Consider the following 11,825-nt stretch of genomic DNA (forward strand, 5'->3'; position numbering starts at 1 on the left):
GAAGAGTGTGACATTAGCCGCAGCTGTGGTGGATGTGGCTTCAGCTGTTACAAGTGTGAATGTGGCTGCAACTGTCAAGGATGAGTGTTTATGATTAGGATGTGCACTTTGAGTTGGAAAGTGAAAGAAAACTGATTTAGAAATGAATATAAAAGTATTCTTAATATATAAAATGATGACCATGGGCACCCTTTCTGCCCCATCTGGTAAACTCTGACTTCTACTTCCTAAATTTCCTCACTGGACGTTCACAATATTACAGTTATTTGATACTAGCAATGTTAAATAAAGGTTAAATCAGATTAGCATAGGGCAAACCTTTCTGCTGACATGTGTAGGCTATCGTTTCTATCTGCTCAGAGTTGGCTTTCACAGATTGTAGGACTGTGTGTGAGAGAAGGGTGGATTATCAATCTGCTTTATATTTGAGAGTAATTAGAATTCTTCATTTCTCTTTGAAGCCCTGCAGAAAGACGCAGGGTGGTGGTGGTGGGGGTGACAGGTTAATTGAGGAATAATACCCTTCAGAATGATGGATTTTGGTGACTTGAGATGTCAGAATCCATTATAGGAAATTTAAATTTGCAATTAAAGTGGGAGGTTGGGTGCAGAATTCTTTCATTTTAATTCCCCCTTGCTTCTTCCCCTGTTATTATTAATGTTCTGCATTAAATGTCCAGGCCCTCTGTTCTCTGCTTTGGCACTCACCCACCATCCAACACAGTTTGCCAAAATGAGGCTTAATTAATGAACTCATACATACAGTAAATCAAACAGTTTTTTTTTTTCAGAATAGGGATGCTGGACTAGAGGGCCATTTCATGAGGTGTAATTGAAAATATACACCTCATCACGTTAAGAAAAAGAACTGAAAAAAGCTTCAACATTACCAGCATCACATATATTACTACTTAATGAAATCTGTCCTTTTTTCCTGTGTTGAGAACTTTTTGAAATGTGATATTTAATCTCAGTCAAGTCAAACCTCACTTTCACAAGACAGATTTTACTGTTGAAGGACAGAGACTGTAATGTGATGCAGTCGACAACCACTGAATATTTCTGCAACACTTCACCTGTTTACAAAGCTCATATCTGAGGAATTTTGAGCGTTACATGGTGCACGTCAACACTTGTGTCAATCTATTTTTATTGTCAAACCTTTACCACCTGCCACAGGCTAAATAGTGTGTACATCCTGTTGTGCATCTGATTCTTCTCCACAAATTACATTTCCAATTCAAATTATTCAATGTACACTTCAGTGTGTTATTTGTTATGCACGGCTTTATATTATACACTGCTGCAAAACCAGAACAAGAGCTGGTAATTCTGTTGATTTAAAAGAAACATCTTCATAGAGATCTTATATAAAGTTTCCTTTTGCTGTTATATCTATAGCTGTTATACCATATCTGGATTACATTAGATTAGATTAAAAGGTGTGGTCCTCCATCTGTGGACTACAGATGAACAGAACATAAGCATAAAGACTTGAGACATGACAAGACAAGAATACATGGATTAAAAAACGTTAAAGGTTTATTTTGCAGGATTGTCGGCTGCTGTTTGCAAACATGCTCACCAGTGAAAAGTGAAAGTAAAAGCCAACCCCAGACTTACTCTCATTTGGCCTTTTCAACTCGCTGTATTTGCGTTTTCTTGGCACTGTGTCTCTTGGATGTCTGCTGCTTGTGGTCTGACACCTGGTTAGTACATTTTTATAAAGCCCCGACCTCACCTGAGCTCTCTGTAGGGGTGCACGGCCATAAACGTCCCTAACACAGGAAATAAGAAGAAAATAAGAAAATGCAGGCAGAGGGCAGAGTCTCTGCAGATAAATACACCGCCACACACCTCTAGTGGGTCATAAGTGATGATTGTAAGGGATTATTCGACACAGTTTTTCTTCTTTAAAGGAAAATCCTGCATAGTATATGTTTAAGATTGAAAAATCTATATTTAAATATTTTTGATATGATGTAAAGTTTGATACAGATGCAGTTTTTTGACATGTTAACAATAAGGCATTATCTGGTGCAAAGGAAAGAGAAGGGACAGATGTAGAATATTTGGTGAAAATTGAGGCGGTGGGTGAATAAATTCAGCATCTCTGTTTCCCTGTGAGGACTATCTGCAGCAGCAGCACATTAATGCCACTATCAGCTACTATATCACCAGTCAAAGTGACAAATGGCAGACAAGCGCCTCTCAAATATTCAGGGAGGGTGGAGTAGCGCAGGGGTGGTAATGGGTGATAGTGTTTTTCTCCATTTGGCAGTAGTACTTGGTGTAAAATTTGGGGAGAGAGATGGCTGGAGCAAAAGTGAAAATTAAAAAAAAAGCAGTGTTTGGAGTCTGTATGTTTGCATGTCTACATGACAATGTTTTAGAGCCGCAAACAAATTATTGTCTTATTGTCCTTTCTCTGCACTCCCCTCTCCCTCTCTCCCTCGCCCCCAAGCCCCCTCATCTCCCCCATCATTCGGACAGCTGGAAACAGAATTCATCCGATTCGTTCTGCTGCTTTTCTCTCTCCCAACTGCCCCATTCCCCCCACCATTCCCCAGTCCCCCTCACTGTCGTAATAGGATCTGCAGGAATCATTCAAAGGCTAGATATAATTTACTGCTTGCCGTGCACAATACCCCCTCCCACTCTCACCCCCTTTCTCAATCGCACAAGGTGCCCTGCGGATGAACTAATCATACTTGAAATATTATTTCTGCTTCTTATTCCTCCATTTTATGAACAGCTCCTTTTTATGGTGCAATGGATTTAACCCCTGCCTGGTCACACTCACACCAGTCTGTGCAGGCAGAAAGAGGCTGGGTGGGTGGGTGGTGTGGGCGGAGAGAGAAATACATAAAAACCTTTTTTGTTTTTATATTTCTTTGTTTACATGTCTCCCTTCTGTTGGTTTTAATACATTCAAATTTAAACCAAACCTTATTTCCCAAGGTGATGACTCAATCTAACTAAAAAAAAACATTACTTCAGGAACATGCAACTAACACAGCCAGAAGCTTCACCAACAAAACCATAAAAAAAAAAATCTATTCCACAGGGCTCTTTTACCCACAATCCCTTTGCTCCCTTTATGCAATCCACATATTTGGACAAGTAACTCCTCTTCATTCATAATATATACAGCACAGTAAATGCTCTCATGCATATCAGCTACTATTAACACATGAACTGAGCTGTTCTTCAAGAAAAGTATATTTTTAAATCTATTTTTAAAACGGTCTTGCTCACATAAACTATGATTTACCTCATAGCAAGACTTCCCTCCTGTTTAAAAAAACCCCCACAGGCTCAGTGTGTAAGTGTTAAGTTTAATAGTTTTCATTTGAGTCATTTGGCAATATGATCTGGTTGAATGCTAGACAAAGGGAGACGGATCATAGTCGAGCAGAGTTTGGTCAACAGTGGAAAACTGATGGAGACTAATATAAAAGTCTATTGATTTGGCACTTCGTCCATTGATCTCTTGTGGGACAAGAGGCCTGGATTAGGATTAATGTCCTCTAAACCTGCTTGGGGCCTGACATCATGAAAGAATTGCCTAAGCCTTTTTCTGTCTTCAAACTTGGTAAATTGACTTGAAGAGAATTGATTCATGATAGGAACGTAATTGTGAAACCTAAACATCAGCATCAGAGTTCTCAGTGGGTTCAAAATGACAACCAGGAGTGCGTAGTCTGCGACAAACACGTTTTTTGATATTTAAAGGTTGTATGGAAAACAACAACGGGAATAGTCCCTTTTATATCTCAAACTATTGAATGTAATCAAAGGAGTAGTTTCAAGATTTGGGGTACGCAATACATCATTTTCCTTTAGCTGGCAAAATTTCAGGATGTTATTCTGATGAAACAGGGCCCTGCACAGACAGAATATTAAGGGTACACCTCATTTTATGGACTTAAGAGTAGGTCATCTATCCATACAATTTCAAACACAAAAGAATATTTTTAATTTTGTCTTTCAAAAATGCTGCATAATGCTACATAATACCCTCTGTCCCACTATCCCAAATCTACTAGAGCCTGACCAATTCATTGGCCAATTTTAATATCACAGATATACTATCAGTGTTGGCTTATTTGTTAGCCGATAAGTAACAAGAAATTGCAGCATAGAAATGTAAAAAATATGTCCAAGGTCATTTTAAAACAGTCTTGCTAATACAAAGTTTGTACATTTTTGTACATTTGAAGTATTTATTGAAAAGAGAAGTATTCTGAAAGAGGCATTTAAAAAAAAACCTGAAGCATATTGGCTGATATATTATAATCAGATTTTTTTTGTTTTTAGATCTGAAATATTGGTATTGTTCTTGGCTTCAAAAATCTAATACCCATCTGACTATACAATCCAAGGCGCATTCAGCTTTTTAAATTGCTGCAACCTGTGTAGCTTACTGTACATATAGAGCTTTACAAGGCTTATGTGCCTGTTGAATAGAGAAGGCATTAAATCTTCCTCTGAATATAGTAGCACCAGGTTTTTCATTGTAGTCTCAGTGATTCTTAAGTAGCCAATCCACCATGTTGATTACAGATATAATGAAGCAGCTGGACACCCAGAGGGGTGATCTATTAGTAGCTTTAAGCCAGAGGCCATCAGAATGTTGTCATGATACCCTCTGTTCTTTTCTGGCCCTATTTTTCCTCTCTGCATTAAAGGTATCCTGTAGAGGTAATTCTAAACATGCAACACACTAACGCCGCCAACTGTGTAAGGCACAAATAGTGTTACAGGGTATCTTTTAAGCCTTATTTCTTTTTGCTTCATACTGTATATTATCAATGTCGATTGTGCAGTGATTGTAGATTGGTATCCTTGCATGAATTTATTAATTTGTCTATCTATTGTGGCTTATAGCTCTCTGTTGATGAGATTTTGTTGAAGCGTGCAGAGAATGGTGCGTTTCCATTCCTTTAACATTGGCTCGCTACATCAACTTTTCAAGTGTTTGTCCATGTGTTCCAAACAATTGGATCTAATATACTTTTAACTGTGGCAAAGGATGCATTGTACCATTGTTTTTCAGCACAAAGGGTAACACTACAGTTAAAGATCAAGCTAATTGGCTGAGGTGAGCTGCAGCATTGTTGTTGTTAATAATTACCTGTTCTTTAGAATTACCCTGCTTGATTTAATGTAGTCTATTGATAATTAGCCGATATGCACGTTTTCAGAACATGGCCTACACAACCTTTTCAAAGGGGTTGTCACACATTGAAAAGCGCAACACCTTTTCAGATGTTCACTTACCATGTACGCTTTACCCTGACCTGGCATCGACTCTAAGAACAGACGAAAGTAACACATTGTGTGCGGACTGCATTTGGATGCACACGGACACGCTTGTACACAAACACATTAAATCATGTAGTCTTTGTTGAGTATGAACGTATTGGCTCAGCAGATGGAGAGATGTATGTGATAGAGGGAAAAAGAAGAGACAGAAGGTGAAAAGAGATGGAAAAAAGTAGAGAGGAGAGGAGAGATAGGAAGGCAAAGCGAGAGAGGTAGACAGAAGGCAGCTATCAGCTGTTCACTTGTACTTAGGGAGCACATTTACTTTCCATTGATTTCCAATGCTTTAGTCAATTTCCTGCCACTTTTCATTGCAAGTACATGTGATCTCAGTTTAGCTGCTTGCAGGAAAAAGGAGAAAGTCCAAAATGGATATTTTAGAGAGTCTATAACACAGCCGCTACAGGCTCTGTGCTTCCTGTCTGCAAAATCTAATATTACTCTTGGCAGGTGTATATCAAGAAAAATACGTATTCAGCAACAAGTTATTATTATTTAGTAGACCATTGTTTTTTTATAAAACAACCAGTGTAAAACTGTTATTGTGCAACCAGCAAAATGTTCCCTGTAGGAAAGTGAATACAGTAAAAGTAAAAACATATTGAAAACTTCTTACAGAGGATCATACCAGATGAAACTCGTATATCTCCATACAAAAACTGACCAGTCAACAGACAGCTCACGAACAGATGTGGTGCCCAGCAGTTCTCATGAATCACTAAACTTACTGTAGCTGTAACAAAAGAAATGTTTTACTCTTTTTTCTTTACCTTCTACCTCTGTTTTTTTTTTTTCTTTTTTCTGAGTAGTTTCTTTCGTGACTATTTTCTGTGCACACAGCTTACAGGTTTGATCCGTATCCCATTTGTTTTTTCAATCTCCCACATCTTTCACTGTTTTTCTTTAATGCAAATACTCATTCACCTAGTTTTTATTTTGGTCTTTTTATTCCCGTTGCCTGCCTTCAGAGAGCATCGCCGACTTAATATTCAGTTTGAAATAGCACAACTCCAAACAAAGGGCATTTTTTCCCCCTAGCACATCTGCTTGCGAGGGAGACAGGGCCTTAACACCTGGAAGTAATAAAAGACCAACACTGAGAGAGAAAATAAGGTAGGATTATTGTTCTGTGTGAGGAAGAGATTATGTTCAGAGAAAAGACAGTGAGGCATACGGCTACACTTTCACCTCAAACAACGGGACTAGAAAGCAGCCACTGATTAAAACTGAAATGAGGGGAGAAAGAACATCTGAAAATGAGGTGCACTTTCATGCGGAGACAACAAGTAGAAAGCTTTATCTTAAATGGAAATAAAATAGACTGGAATATTCCAAAGCTCCTGCAGTACTATTACTCAGTTACGTCATTATCTTACCCCGGCTTAAAATGATACTAGCTGAGAGAAAACTGCATAGCACTTTCCCAATTTTGATGAGACTCATTTGTTGCATTTTCTTTTTTTCCCCGCTCTGTGTTGAAGATGTGCATTTGTCTGCTTTCTTTTCCTCAAACCCAATCAGCCTGTAATTTCATCAGAGTTGTGCAGAAAATGAGAAGCACAGGATGTTATCCGACTTTCCATCAAAACTATCTTAATTAACTTCCTTTGAGACGGATATTTATTATAAACACCTTACTAAAAAAAAAAAAGAACATTTCTCTTTTGCATTCTAAAGCAAACTAAAATGAATCCAAACTTACAGAGAAAGCATTTCTAATTATTTGAGAGCAGAGGCATGGGACAGGACAAAACAAGTAGGAGGAATGGCTTAGACAGGTAATTATTCTGTGACATCCAGGCACCTATTTCCATTTGCAGGCCAACATCAAAGCACTGGGATGCGAGAAACATACAAAGACAACAGCAAATGTGCCTCTCCCTGTGTATATGACCTAACAATGGCCCTGCACAGACTGTGTTGGCCCATAACATCCAGTAGAATCCAAATAATCCACACAAAAAAAACAATTCAAGCTGAGGAAAGGGAGTAAGGGATCCAACACAGTCTCTCCCTTTCTCATCGCTCTCCCTCATGTTGACTGGAATGACATTAGATGCCAGTGCTTGTTTGTGCTCTAATGACAAGTAAGAGGGGACTGCTGTCTCCATGGCAACAGCCAAGGCTCAATACATCATACCTTGTTACAGTAGTCAAGCGGGGACGTTTGGTCAAAAATTAATATATCAAGGGAAGGGGAGAGGGAAAGAGTGCATTGTGGGAAGATTGCCCAGCATTTGTTACATGAGTTTGGTAACTGTAGCATTTAAATGGTGGCCTTATTAATTTCAAGCTGCAGCAATAGGCAACAATTTAAAATGAATGTTCAGTGACCTTGGCTTGATACGTTTTGAGTATCATGTCTATACGAGGAAGACAGTGAGAGGGATAAAGAGGCAGACCAAAGGGTAGGGTGTGTGTGTGTGGGTGTGTGTGAGTGTGTGTTGGGGGTAGGGCTGGGCTCGAGGCAGTATGCTGCAGATTAATTGCGTATGATTCACATTTGCAGGAATTGCAGCACAACAGATACTTAGTCAAACTGCTCAGACACTGTTTGACTGACTCCTGTTACTGTGTTGGTTGTGTCATATGAACTCAATGACGTGCTTTGGAGAATGAAGACAAGAGAAACATAAGAGTGAATATGTTTCTCATTAGACTATGTTTAAATTTTTATTACTATTTTTTTTATCTGTCAAGGGTGGTGAAAAGAAAGACCCAGCTGAGGCATGTAGCAGCTGCATGACAACACAAAGAGTCACAAGGACACAGTTTGGGCCTGATGCATGAGTCCAGCAGTGGCGCCCCTAGAATTTTCATAGTGGTGGCCAGATGGGGCCCCTGAGGTGGCACACCAAAAGCAAACACCATAAGTGAATTTCAGGAACCCTATTATTCTGTTGTGTACATAGCAATCCAGAATCACTCTTAAGTCGTCAAAATCTGGTGTTCGGGCAGTGACTTGCGGAGTCAGACACTGACGAAAAAAGCAATCCTTTAATGTCAGCATGATACGCAGCTGGTCGCTGTTATAATTTAACGGCACTTGGCAGCGTCAGGGGGAAACGCAGCGGGACAAGAGTGAAAATTAAGGCGGCAAAAGTCCGAGTGGGGCTGGATGGTAGGGTGGTGCATGCGTCCAACAAACACTGACTTTCACCCCGAGAGAGCGATGTAAGCATCCTATAAGATTCTCACGCCAAATCCTGTTCTTTTTCCCCTAAACCCAATCATGTGCTTTTGTTGCCTCAACCTAACCATGTGCGTTAGTTGTTGAAGGAAAAAAAACCCTGTCAATTTGCACTGTGGTACCTTGTATGTCATATCTGGACATGAAAAGTCCATGACCGAATGTCGATATGTGACGAGGTTGGAGTGAGAATGTGTTGTATACAGGCTTGCTGAAAACTATGTCAATATGAAAAGTTAAGGAATCACTTACTGATATAGTTTGGTTTCTTATTTTGCAACTAATGCTGCTAATCATCTGATGTGCATAGACTTATACCAGTACAGTTAACATTTTGAGTCCCACAATAATCCTGTTTCAATGTGTTATAAATCTATACATGTTAGGCGATTCATTGCTCTACAAATAGGCTGTTTTTTCCTTATAAGACAAATATCCAGTTTTAATTTGAAGGAGCGCATTGACTGCAAGGATCAAAACACTTCCTGGGAACAAGCCTTCACAAGATTACAGAAGTGGAAATCCATAGAACCCATTTTCTTTCAAATATCTTGAGGTGAGAGTTAATCGAACCTTGGCTTGTGTAGTATCCATTTTTTATACCTTCATACCTACCTGGGATTTCACTGGGGTATATGGTATTTGACAGTATTTGTATGTGGCAGTAACACCCCTACTGGCCAGCGACTTTGCTGCATTCTGCAAGCTCTCTTGGAATTTTCACTCCAATAAATAACAAAATAAAATCTCAAAAGTCAAGAGAGGTAATATTCTAATACCTATTTTCCTTATCAAACAGATAAATACAGCCATACACTTTTTGAATTCTTGTTTTTCCTCTTTAACGGAACTGTGACTGCCTTGTTAACTCACCTAAAACACACTAGTCCACTATTCCAGCAATCACCAACTCCGCTTTGGTCAAAGGAAACCCTTAATTCACTGAGTTAGATGTGAAAACAAGCTGCTTTCCCTGTCAGCTGTTCCGGTCTGTCCTGTAACGTTGTCCCTACCAATTGCAGCTCGAGTGACTGTTGCACCAGACTGACCTCTAGTGGTGTGTGATGTGTACTACATGCAAAACATCCTTAGTCTCAAGTCCTCTCGAGTATTAGGTTAATAGAAACTTGAGCGTCTGTATTTCTGACTGTACTGAAAAACATACTGTCTGGATTTCTATATAACCTGGTATGCCATAATACCATGATACCACCCAAGCCTAAAAGAACCCCTTGAAAATGGCCATGCCAGTTGTCCCCTCGCCAAAATTTAGCCTAAATTTGAGGCATTAATTAGAAAGCTTCCCAACAATGCCAACATGATTGGTACTAATGGATGCCTAAGGTAATCTAGTTTCATAAGATACCGCTACATTCATGCTAGCTTGAAAAAAGTGAGCACACCACAGCCTCTCAAAGACAGTAATATTGACCCCCAATTAGTTTTGCCGGGGGTGGGGGGGCAGTGGGGGAGGGGGGCATAACCCATTGGACTCCAGCCAAACTCATGCATTTTAATCCACAGACTTTCAATATATATTCTGTCCTGACAGATCAGGTGCATTGACAGCTCTGGAGGAATAAACTCAGATGAAGCATCAGCAAATTGAGCGGCTGAATTTTCATCTGAAAACAACCCATTCACTACGTAAAAAGGGGTCAGGCTTTATGATCCCAACCTGACAGAAGAGCTCGCATCTGCCAAAAAAAAAAAAAAAAAAAAAAAAAAAAAAAAGTGTGTTTGTTGTCTTTCACACACAATATGTGCTTGAAACATATTCATACACACTTTCATTGCCTTTTTATTTTGCGATTGAAGTTTTCAATCACTTGGAGCGGGCCTTTGTGCCTCCCCGAAAATTATCTGGTAAACATAATGACTGCTTGATTTACACAATATGAAAAAGCTATATTCCAAAATGTGCAGCCGCATTTTGGCTCACAAGATAAGCCATCCTGAGTGACAGCCCTTTTAATAGCCAGACAGAGTAAATCAAATAAGAATCTGCCTCACTGCAATATTCTCATATTCGTATGGATTGACTACCTTTGCATGCTTGTTCATACAGAATGGCAGCCACTGTGATTGCCACGTATTCATGTGGGAATAATTAGTAATTCACTCACTTGACAAAAAGGACTCAGCAGGACCCTGTTCGATTTAATTATGCGATAATCTCAGGAAGACAATAGTCGGTGATGATAAGAGAGTCATTCCTATTTGTATGTAATCAATGTTTAATATTTATCATTCAACAAGCTCTCATGGAGAAGACTTTAATGAGGACTTATCGTCACTTGAGTCCCTCTTCAACATTTTCAGCTCTCTCTCCAATTGACATCAACTGACCTCCTGTAGAAGACAGAAGTGGGGCAGACTGTTTCTCCCACAGGATCTGCATGAATCTTTGAAATATGTTCTCAGAGGGTTCCCGTAAAGGGTTAAATTGTTGATGTTAAATGGAATGTTGGATTCTGCTAGCTGCCTGCTAATTAGATTGTAATTACAGCAGAGCTTTGCAAGCCTGTCTGTTCCAATTAGAAACACTTTTGCGGCCAGTCTGCCTGACCTTTCTTTTAAAACTTCTCTACTTTAAATTAATGACAGATACAAAGGGGTAAATGCTCAAAAATAGTTGTTCTGAATGGTCAAATTATCGTGTTTATGAATACCACGGAGACAGCCGTGTGCACATTATTCAAGAAAATATAGATTCTCAGCCCACATTCTCACATATATGAATGCAATGTGGTTTTTATGAGCCAAAAAAAGACAGCGCAGCACCAGTTTAAATACAGGTGCAGCACTTGGTGGGTTTCCAAGTCAAACAACTTAAGCATATATACTTAAATAATATATTTTTACATATATATTATAAAGTATATATGTGTGTGCATGATATGGAGTGAGAAATTGGACTGTGGCCCAGTTCGTTTTCAACAGCGGTAGTGTGCCCTCCCTCTCACTGAGAGGAGCTCTCAGACTGAGTGAGGAGTGTCTCAGGCATCCACAGCACACCTGGTCTCCATTATCTCTCCATTTCACAGGCTTGCACCCCCTAACAGGGCAGCCTGGGAATGGGCCTGGCTCTTTCATCTTCCCATCATTATAGCAGCCAGCCCAGGGTCAGGGCCCAGTCTGACAGGCATTCCAGCAGCAATACACTACAACTGATTTTGGTTAGAGTTTAAAAAATACAAAACCTGAGTCAGAGAAATATTAATAAGAACAAGTCTCAAAGCAATTATTGTATTAAGAATTCTTCTCAGAGTTGACATTCTCCCCAAAGCTATGTGAAATATGAGGC

This window comes from Epinephelus moara, chromosome 1, assembly GCF_006386435.1.
Source record: "Epinephelus moara isolate mb chromosome 1, YSFRI_EMoa_1.0, whole genome shotgun sequence".
Lineage (NCBI taxonomy): Eukaryota > Metazoa > Chordata > Actinopteri > Perciformes > Serranidae > Epinephelus > Epinephelus moara.